Source organism: Uloborus diversus, chromosome 7, assembly GCF_026930045.1.
Source record: "Uloborus diversus isolate 005 chromosome 7, Udiv.v.3.1, whole genome shotgun sequence".
NCBI classification, from domain to species: Eukaryota; Metazoa; Arthropoda; class Arachnida; order Araneae; family Uloboridae; genus Uloborus; species Uloborus diversus.
Window position 1 is genome coordinate 68,475,351 of NC_072737.1, and position 12,079 is coordinate 68,487,429.

Below are 12,079 nucleotides of genomic sequence, written 5' to 3' on the forward strand. Positions count from 1 at the left end.
TTTCAACTGAGGCTTGATATGGGTTTTGTAATGTAATAAAAACTTTTTTCATGAAAAAACGTTTTAAGCGTACATTTCGGGGATCTTTAATAAGGTAATCTTAATGTTACAGATTTTTGGATATTCCTAAATGAAATTTTAAGATTTAATGTTCTGTTTTAGAAAGTTTTATAACTTTTATCAATTCTGTTTTATTGTATTCGATTTTTTAACACCTCTAAAATTAAACTTTCAGCTTTTTTTTTTTGCAAAATTGCCGGCCACCCCTTTGGCCACGCCCCATCTCCTTTGTACGTAACAATAAAACTGCGCTCTGATAAAAGACAGCGATGTTAGGTACTTAAGAAAAAACCCATTCAAAAACTTAAATGCAAAGAAAATTCACCAATGGTGACTCAGGAACATTAACATGATAAATCACTGTAGATAAAAACTTGTGTTTGGAAAAAATGTGGTGGGGATGTTCTTGAAAGACGTGATTTTGAGAATCCACTGATGGTGTTCCTGCAATATCCATTACAAACTTGATCTTGACAATACAAGACAAACCTGCCCACCACTGGTTGGGTACCCATAACTAGTCAATTACCCTAGAAGGAAGTTACTACAATAGTCCAGCTGTCTTTAGTTGGCCCTTGACTCCGCCTTATTTCAGAAGTGTCTATCTTCATGAAGGGGAGATACGCAGAGGAAAATTAACGAACGGAATTCGCAATTTGATATTGATTCCAGAGCTTGAAATGTCATCTTATAATTAAAGAAATCAGCCAAAGAGGTACAACCTTTCAATTTTGTACGGTCAAGGCTAAGGCCTCTATATATATTAGCTGGCGGCCTATTTATATAGCGTCTCTAGTCAAGGCAGATGTCTCATTGGACAGGTCAAATTCCAAATAAGTGGATGGGTTTTGCTTTTACTTCTTTCAGCAGCTATTGGTCAGAGACAGCAACGCCTCTTATAATTAGTTTAAATTGAAAATTGGTGAGTGAGGTTACAATAAAAAATGCAAAGCTTGTCAGTATGTAATGGACTCGTTTTCTCAAATGACCGACAAAGGTCATTTGTTTGCGGTCGGACTAGACGAATTCATCGAAGCCCTTTTAAAGCCTCTTTTTTTAGTATGAGCTGTTCATTTACGAGGGGGGAGGGAGTGTTGCCGGGGGGGGGTTAGTTTACTTTTCGTTCTACTCTAAACTAACATTCCTGTTTCATTGATAAGTAATAATAGTTGCATTGCTTCTTGAAAAAATCTCTCGGTTCTGTGAATTTGGGATCAAAAATTATTTGGTAATATTTTCATATGACAATGGGATTATTTCCATCAGTCATTTCAGTCACTAAAGTTGATAGAATGAGAAAAAAAAAAAAAAAAAACCTGGAAAATATTTTTATTTTCCAACATTGAATTTTTAATTAATTTCTTTAAATGTCCGATTTTTCAAACAAGGCGTGGTCTTTTTGACGTCATAAGTGATGTACTTTGGTGCGTAATCCACTGGCGCGCTGAATGCTTACGCTTGCTGTCCACCGCGTTTCCGCGTTTGTTATGATAATTCAGAAGCGAATTAAATATTGCGCTCTACGCTTGCTATCAACCATATCGTTGCGAGTACATGTGAGTAAAGATGCGAATTAAATATTGCGCTTGTTCTAATGGCATCAGTGAATGGCATTTCATCACTTGTGATGTCATGTGCAGAAACGTAAAAAAGGAAATTGCATCTTCGCACCAATTTAAAATATATATATTTTTTTTTAATTAAACTTTGCCAAATTATTTAAAAAATGGTCAGATCCTATGTTTTTATGCATGCTCTGTCAGAAAAAAATGCTTTTAAAATTTCGAAAACAACCCCATTGTTTTTTTTTTTTTTTGTTTCAATATTTTTAGATGAGAAATAATGACATCTAAACTGTGATTTACAAATTTATTTCCTTATACAACATCAAGATGAAATAAATATTTTGAATTTACTACATTAAAGTGAAAACAGCACAGTAACATATAAAACAAAATGAAAGGTTTACATTACATTATTTTTTGGATGGAAGTAATCAATTTAGTATCATATATATATATATATATATATATATATATATATATATATATATATATATATATATATATATATATATATATATATATATATATATATATATATATATATATATATGGGTAATTTTTAATTGTTTGTTTTAACGAATTAAGAAACTAAGAATGGTGATAGTACCCATTCAAACGACCAATAACTACCCTGGAACATTGATTCGCATGCCACTCTGAGAGGTAGAAAAGAGGAACATTGGAATTCTACCCTCAACTTTCAACGATTTTGAGGAAGCGAATGAACTGTACTATACCAAGAATTGCACAATCAGATTTATTATTTGGTGCAAAAATCTCAGCAAGGGCTCAAAATGCCAACCACGCATGTTGTTGCAAATGGTGACACCGGCGAAGGAACGACTGGCGCACCCTCTCGAAGATTCCTGGTGTCGTGTTAATTTTGTACGCGGGACTAACAAGTCTTGTCACGAGACATTCAGCTGAATCCCCCCCCCCCCCCCCCAGAGACATCTCAAACTCTAAAAATTTCGTCTACACCGCGAAGAAAAAACTCAGTGGGTTGAGGTCCGGTGAGAGAAGAAGCGCAGCAGGATCCACTTCTACTTTTCTCTTTTCTGCCTCTCAAAATGGGATGCGACTCTATGTTCCTATGTAATTGTTGGTCGTCTGGTTGGGTATCACTCCTCTTAATTTGTTAAAAACAATTTTCAATCACCCTACTGATATCACCCTATACATATTGAATTTCGACAATTATACTAGAAATGGAGTAGAAAATTCCTCCGTCCATAACACTTTTTCACAATTATAGATATCGAACGAAAAAGAAAACTGCTGTTTTGTCTCTTTTTTTTCTGTTAAAAATGAGGAACTTGGTTCGGAATACGTTCTATGTATTTTTATACTGAGCTAACGTCCTTAATCTAAATGTAATTGAAAGACTGTATCTGAAAAAAATACGTTATTCGCTATTGTCAAGTATTGTTGCATTATCACTTGTGTTCAAGCTCTGTAAATACGATTATAAAAATACATAGTTTTAGGCCAAAAGAGTAGATGCAATCGATGACATAGTTTAACGCTTTATGGAAACATTTCGGAACATTTAATGCTTCAGTTGCATATTCATTCTGAGAAATAATACAAAAGTAGCTACTATTTTACGACTATACTTCTAAGACCAAGAAACTTCTAAAACTATTTGAAACAATTCCAAATGTCACTAGAAATCTATTTATGTTCGGATGATGTTTCATTTTGAGAGTGCATATCACTGAAAATATATTTCGAAAGGAGAAATTGAAGAGGCGTTTTATGCCTCAGGAATTAGTTTTTCATTTATGCAAAAGAAAACCAAACATGTATGTTTAAATACCTGTTTCCTTTTTATTTTTCTCCTGATTAAAAGCGAGAAAGCTTACACAGCTTTATTGTACGATTAAAAAAGAAAATCGTAAAACTATGACTATCTTATATCTTAGTGCATTAATTAGTAAATGTAGGGAGCAAATTCAACCATTAGAAAAGCAAAAGCTTGAGCAAAGACATCAAGTCACGTGACTCAACAACGACGAATGGTTGACTCGTTAAGCGTGAAATTAGCGAAAGTTACCTGGTTTTTCCAATGGTTTGCTTTAAAATTTATCACGTGACTTTGGGGTCTTTCCGTGAATGAACGTCTTCACTCCCTCCATTTTATCTCTTCTCAATGTCTTATTTCTATTTTAAGTATTCAAAAAGGAGCTACTTTAGATCTCAAAGCAGTTGACATTTTTAGTAACTTTTTGCAGTATACGTAATTATTCAAATTTTTAAAAAACCGTTTGTATGTAAAATGTACGATTAATGTTAGTTTTCTTGTAAAAAATGTGTAAATTTATGGTTTAAAAAACCTAAACTATAATGAATTTTAAATATCCAAACATTATAGTTTAAAATTCCTCTAAATTGAATTTATCAACATTGTTCAACTATGAACCACAGTGTTCTAACAAAACTCAATATAATTCTATTACAGTATGGGACCCAAAATCCAGAACACTCCGGACCGCGACCTTTTCGGATTTCAGAATTTTCCGGATTTTGGATTCTGACACACACAAAAAAAAAAAAAAAAAAAACTCTCCTTTCGTGCGGTATTGCCACGTTTTCCCTTGCATTGCTAATGTTCGCGATAAATCACTTTTATTTTTTGATCTATCTGAATGAAAGTATACTTCATTATTTTGAAACAAAAGTCGGAGATAATTTTCAGCGGCGTTTACTCCGCGGATGTTGCTTTTTATCATTACGCAATGTGCCGATCGATATAATAAATAAATCTTATTTTCCCTGAAAATAATTTTGTACTTTTGTTCAGTAGGCTTTGTATTGCATACTTAAGTAGCAAAGCAGTAGCGTTAATCGAAAGTAGATGTTAAAAGATTGCTACACAATGCAGCAAAACGTTTATTTACGCATAACCCAGGAAGAGGAAAACGTTTAAAAAAAAGGCTGAACTGTGAATACTATGTTTTTAGCAAGTAATTGTCGAACGTTAACAATTTTGAACTTTTAAAACCGAAAAAAAAAAAAAAAATAATAATAAAAATAAATAAATAAATGAAAAAAAATATATATTTAAGGGGAAAAGTTTCGATTTTCGGGTTATCCAGACTTGGGGATTCCGAAATTGGGGTCCCATAAGAAAATTATTTTGCGACGCTGCATACCTACCGTATTTCCTTTTAAAGCGAACTATTATATTGACGAACCTAAGTCTCAATACATTTTAAGAAATGGGCGCTTTTGATATGTATTGACAAAGACAATTTGTTGTCATTTTACTACTCTAATTCAACATATGAGTGCAAAAAATAGTTATGCCATAATGTACAACATTTCGACAATAATCCACAAGTGAATGACAATATTTTCACAAAAAATACACATGATATAGGCAACATTTAATATAAGATTCGCATAAACACATCTGAAAATATTGTACAGTTCAGATGATTTGCAGTACGATGCTTCATTTTATGATAAATATATAAATTCATTTTTTTCTCTCTTTTCTGTACATAATCTTTTCCTCCATCTTAGTAATTTTTAAACGATGTCTCTCTTCTAATTTACATTCTTAGACCTTTCTCAATAGCAACCATTTTTCTTATACATTAACCTTTTTAATCTCCTACAATAAATTTAATTCAAACAAAGTTTGATTTTAGTTTTGAACCGTGTAAACTGCTCCAAATATTTTCTTTGCAATCCTAGTGAACTTATTTATGAACAGGAGCTCAAGATCAACTTATATATTTTTTACATAATCAATCAACTTGGTTCAATACAGATGTAATATTGTTGTTGATTCGAGTTGTACAACAACTCGAATCGACAACAAAAGTGTATAAATTTAAGCTATAATAAACAGCGAAACAACGCATTCCCTCCTTAAAATGAGCAGTTGCAACAACCAGCAAGATTTTAAATAAAATTTGACTTACAAACCATTTTTATTTCCAACAGTAAATATTAAAAAGTTTTGGATCTCACATTAAAATGAACTCATTTTCGTAAATAATATGAAACATCAACTGTTATAAAAACACTTGTTTTCGTGAGACTTTAATTTTGGAGAGCCATTTAGTATCGAGAAAATTCAAGTCTCGCGTAGTGTTTAAACTTCGTGATATTATAATCAACTTTCAGTTCAGTTCATGTTCATTTAAAGTTCGAGAAATTTCCAACCCGCGAAATCACAAATTTCCCCACTTTCGCGAAAATTACCGCTCGCAAAAGTAAGTGCTCTTACAGAAAATCGCTATTTTTTTCGACGGAAAAATCCTATGATAATGAAAGAATGCGTTTAATTTATAGTTGCGTCCCTGTATTTTTTATTTTCTTGAAATGCGAATTAGCATTGAAGAATTAATGCTTTAAATCTGCACGTTTTGGATCGCAGTACACGCCTAGTACGTGAAAACTTTTGAATTTGGAGAAAATGTCTATCATATCTTCCTCAATTTCGGAGTAATTTGCTAATGCATGTATACATCACCACGAAAAATTTAATATCCTTTAGTAACGTAAAGCTATCATAACAGTTAGAAATTTGTTCTACAAAATGTTAATAGTATGAAATCATTTTTCAGCTATTTGTTTCGAAATTCAACATTTAAGTCAAACTAATGATAACATTTGAAAGAAAAGAAAAAAAAAAGATTCAACTGTAACCAACTGAAAAAGGCAGAATGTATAATCCAAAATAAGCTTTGTTACTACGGTTGGTATTTAAGCAAAATTCTTACTTTTATACCCTCATGAATAATATTCCAACAAATTTCGAGTTTTTTAATCAAAATACAGCGAAGCAATCAGTGTTTCTCACTTTCGCTTAACCACATTTGACACTGAAAGCGAAGACAATTGAAGATACTCTGCAACAGGTGTTCCTCAACTCCATAAACGCAAGGCAAGTGCACAGTCTGTGCTTGGGACTCAAAGTAGAGGCATGTGACCACGAACAGCTACAGACCAAGTGCTCAACATTTATAACAAGGCGCGATGATTACATTTCTAGAGACTTTTTAGTGCCCAAAGGCCACGACTTGAATCCTTCTACTCATTCAGGTAAGGAAGATTCGAATTTTCAGTTGGAAATTTCAAACTATTTTCAGTTTCTGCTTTAAATATTATTGTTATTAGGACACATTTATTTGATCTTGATGAGTAGCTGTAATTTAAATCAGGGGTTCGTGAATTTGTTTATGGATTTATAGAGCTATAATAGAACCTGCCGTATTGTATAGGGTCTGGTGGGGTAAAGTGGTCAGAAAATCGTAGGTTTTCAACTTATGTGAATAATAGATACAATAAATTCTTTAAACATTTAAACTTTTTTTGTTTTTATTTTACATTGCATTATTAAAGAACACAGTACATTGAGTTTTAGGAAAATAAATATTGATTTAAGTAGTTTTATAGCACTTTCTTTTCCCTTTGTATTTATGACTACTTTACCCCATGGGGTGGGGGAAAGTGGTCATAACATGGGGTAAAGTGGTCATAGTTAAAAATAGATGCAAAACCATTATAAACAATCCTAATATTTATATATTTCGGTTATTTTTATAGTTACAAGTACATGAAAAAGCATTTATGTGTATACATGAGTATATACGTGTCGTGTAAACATTAGTAAACACGTTGATATATAAGTAGATACATGTATGCATTAAATACATGCACGCACGTGCCTACTCAAGTATATACGTGTATACACGAGCATATAAGCATGTATTCGTGATTACCTACTGGAGTGTATACATTTCTACACGAGTATATACGTGTCACGTGTACGCTCGGGTATATACGCGTGTAAACGAACATCATATGCGTGTATACACTTGTATCTCGAGTACATACGTGCATACCTGAGTATATACATGTACAGTAGACGTATACACGCATATGTGTGTACATACACACATATACGGGTATACACAAGTTAATTCGTGGATACATCCAGTGCGTGTTTGTACGTGTCTACTCATATATATATATATATATATATATATATATATATATATAGAGAGAGAGAGAGAGAGAGAGAGAGAGGAAGCACGAGTATATACGTATGTATACGGTTAAACACGATTTTATATACCTGTATAGACGTATATACGTACATTTACGTGTATACACCAGTACATGTACGTATACACGAGTATATAAGCTTATATACATGTGTGCCTACAGAATGAATCCAAGCTCTTGGGCACAAATCTAAGGAGTGTGAGCGAGACCCACGTGATAACAGGCCAGACAACTCCCCTCCCCCCCCGCTTCGTTACGCCACCAGTAGTCGATCTTTGAACTTGGCGCGAAACTTTGAAAGCAGTGCAGTCTACCAGTTAAACAATAGTGCTTCTTGGTCTGGTTGAAATAGATGAAATAGGAAATATTAACTTCGGCTGCACATTTTTGAATACAATACTGTTGTATTTATCTCATCCTTTCCACGTACCGGAATGTAGAGGCAATTAAAAAATATATATATAATATAAGTGTCTGCTGAGTGAATTTGAGTCAGCGATTTCCGCTTCCGAACAACCTGCATGTGAAGAAAAAAGCTGGGCGTCTCATGGAATAAATTTTAAAGTTCGGAGGTAAGTACTTTTCTCAGATAAACAAATTTACATTTTATGCAGTTAAGATTACTTACGTTTTCCTCCATTACACGAACAATTGTCAGTTTCCTTTCTGATATCTTTGTCTGTAATTTGTAATTTTAGTATACTGCTTTAATATTTGAAACGGTTAACTTGCAACTTTTTATTTCTTTATTTTTTCAACTTTGTACACGCATTTATTCGAAATGGATTTTCCAAGCTGACAATATACATATGTCAAAATTTTCTGCAAATATACTTGTTGCTATCAGAAGCAACGTAACTTGGTGTTGATATTCAGTTAATATGTAAACAAGTTTATTGAAACAGGCTTTTAACTGAACTAATCTTATATTTTCCGTTTCGATTAAATTGTTTCATACGCTAGCATGTGTTATTTTGATCAAAAAACATTCCTTGATGGGCTTCCGTAGTTCTGAGATAGAAGATTAGATTTGAACGCCGGAGGTCGTGGGTCCGATACTCAAACATTTCCCCCCAACTACGCCCCTGCAATGTTATTCAAACAAGCTGGTTCTGTGCGTAAATTAAAAAAATATATACGGTTTTTTTTCACTGTTGTCTTTAAGTTTTATGATATTTATGCACACATTGTGGTTAAGTTAACGGTATTCATAATTTCTGGGCTTGCGAAAGATTAGTTTTGAGCAGTGGATACACAACGTGTTTTTGCCAAATGCTCTGTGCTTGTTTGTTTATGCTTAAAAAGGGCAAAATATCTTGAACTACATATTTTTTGAACTCCTTTGGTTTTCTGTTAATAAGCTTTCAGGAACTCTGAAATTGTAACATAAATTGAATTAAGGGGCTGTCTATAAAGTATTATGCAAACTTTTGAACAAATTCCCCCCCCCCTCCTCCTTGTTACATGTAACGCTGTTCAACATGAGCATATTGTTATAAACAACGCGTGATGTCACACTTCTTGTTATCCCCTCCCTTCCCCCTGTCACAAAACTGTCACGTTGATTTCCTAAAAGAGCATACTCAGCAAAATGTTGATCTAAATTTAACATATATGAGGTTTTAAGTATTAAAGAAAGTTGCTAAAATGGTCATTCTATGAAAAGTTTTTTGAAAAAGGTTACTTTGTCATCAATTAATGCTTTTTAAAATAATTTTTCAAAAGCCTAAAATGATGAACTATTAAAGCCCCCCCCCCCCCACACACAAGAATCATTAGCAGCAGAAAAAGCTGAAAATGGAAAAGTAGCCGAATTCCAGAAAAAAAAAGCCTGTTTAGATATTGAATACATTTTTTGGATGTACAACATACAGTATTCATGATGTTGTATTATACATTCTTTAATTAACGTTTTTCAAGTTGAATTCCTGTGTAATTTTTCGAGAGTGCCCACCGAAGGGGGGGGGGGGTCGGAATTATAGTCTCATAGTAATGATAGCTTTTCAACGGCTATAGTTATAAATAACTGTGCCCTTGAAATTTTACGGGAGTTGGAGATGTTTTGGTTTTTTTTTTTGAAGTTTTCATAATTGAAGGGGGTAGGGCACCGTCTACTTTGGGGGATGGCACCCAAGCATTCACGTCTTTTGAAAAGCATAAATTTGCTCAGCTAAGTTAACATTAATAATATGGTATTATGTACTTTAATTTGATGTTATGTCTTTGAAACATATTGCAGTCATGTTTCCCGTTTTCTTAAGTAAAAATGTTTATTTTTTAAAATTTCATTTAATTCTTATTCAAATACAATAGTAATATTATTTTTTGTTTTGATGTAATTGTAAAATGAAAGTTCATTTATTTATTTGAATACTTCTTAAGACTTAATGTTTCAATACAATATACGAGTAATTAAAATGCGATTAGTTGAAAAACAATTTCCAATGAAAAATAAAACTGTGTTTATTTATCACTTTGTTTTAACATGATTGTAAAATAAAATCGTGTTTAGTTATTTGAATACTTTGTAATACTTATAAATGTTTTTATGTTAAATACTATGAATTAAGCTCAGTGTATTTTTTAATGTATGATTATCGGTTTTTTTTTATGTTTTCAAATGAAAAAGTAGAACTTGTAATGCTACTAAAATAACATAAGTCAATAATAAATAAACCAAATAGTTTTATTTAACCAAAATATTAATCGAAGTGCTCACTTCCCAATATCATTGTGGATCGACAAACGATGACGTCATTTGCTAGTTAGATGGCTTTCCTATCTCGAAGGCCTCGGTGTGAGAGGGGAGGATAAGAAACAAAGAGTTATAAGGAACTTGCGTTCGTTGACGCGCTACATGCACACAAAGTCAGAAACTGATGGATGCAAACAAATCGCAATTTTGTTATACAAAGATGATTTTACCCAACATTTTAGTTTTGAAGAAATATTTAGAGCAGTTGTTAAAAGTTACGGCCTGTAGTAGCTCTAATACAAGCATCGCAACAGGCGACAGATGAAACTTTTTCAAAAGTCTCGTTATTGCAACAGAGAGTGCTTTGTGATTGCGACGCACATTTATTACAGCTGCAGGCAGCAAATTTCATCAATCGCTTTAAAACTTTCTTGAGACTTAAAGTGTTGTGTAAAATTTTCTTTGTGCAATATATATATATATATATATATATATATATATACATATATATATATATATATATATATATATATATATATATATATATATATATTATTTATTTATTTGTGACCTGTTTTGCATCCATCAATTTCTGGCTTTGCGTGCATGTAGTGCGTCAGTATTGTGTTTGTGATCACATGTTCCTTACGATTCTTGCTTCTTATCCTCCTCTCTAACACATTTTAATAATTTGCCCAAAAGTTTAAACTCATCCTGTTTACTTGTATATCATATGCTTGTATGTAAGTGTCTACTCGAGTACGTACGCATATATTCGTGTCTACCTGATTATATAAGTGTTTATATATATATACGACTTTAAGCAAGTATATACGTGTATAGTCGAATGTATATCTGTATAGATTAAAAATACTTGCAGATACCCATATACGTATTTATTGGTGTATTTATGTGAATGCGTCTATATACGTGCCTACAGGAGTATATGCATATGCATATACTCGTATATTTAACCCCGTTTACTATAAAAACAATACATATTAAGTGAATTTAATATCTAATTTATATCTTTTTTATATTTAACGATTAAGTGACATTAGAAGAACAATATTTGTTAAGCCTAATATTATGACCACTTTACCCCATCTTACTTAAATTGTTCTAAAAAATTATCTAAAAAAGATTCAGCTAACTGCTAATGAGTAAGAGTTCTTGAGACATGTATGAAACTTCCTTTGCAGTCAATCTGTTCATAATTTTAACAAACAAAATTTCCCAGGGAAGTTAAAAGAGGTGTTTAGATTTTAAAACTTTTCATATTCATACAAAATATATTTTTTTTTTACCAAATAAAATTTTGCCAGTTGTAAAATTTTGTATTCAAAATGCAGTTTCTAACTGCCCTAATCTATAATAAAATTTACACATTCATTCGAACATTTATTTCCAAGCTATAGCCATTTATTTGACGAATGACCACTTTACCCCATTGACCACTTTCCCCCACCAGACCCTATGCTATGAATAAGAATGCCTTAAATGTTGTCTTATTGAGTAGCTGCTGTAATTTAAGTCAAGGTGTCGTAAATTTGTTCTTGGTCTTTATAGAACTATAACGGAATTTGTGGTACATTGTTTGGCTATAAGAATGGCCCAAAAAAGTGCTTTTGAAAACATATGCTTTTTTTTTTATATTAGGTTTGATGTTTTTTAAACGGTACATGTTGTCTTGATGAGTAGCTGCAATTTAAATCAGTTTGTCGTAAATTTATTC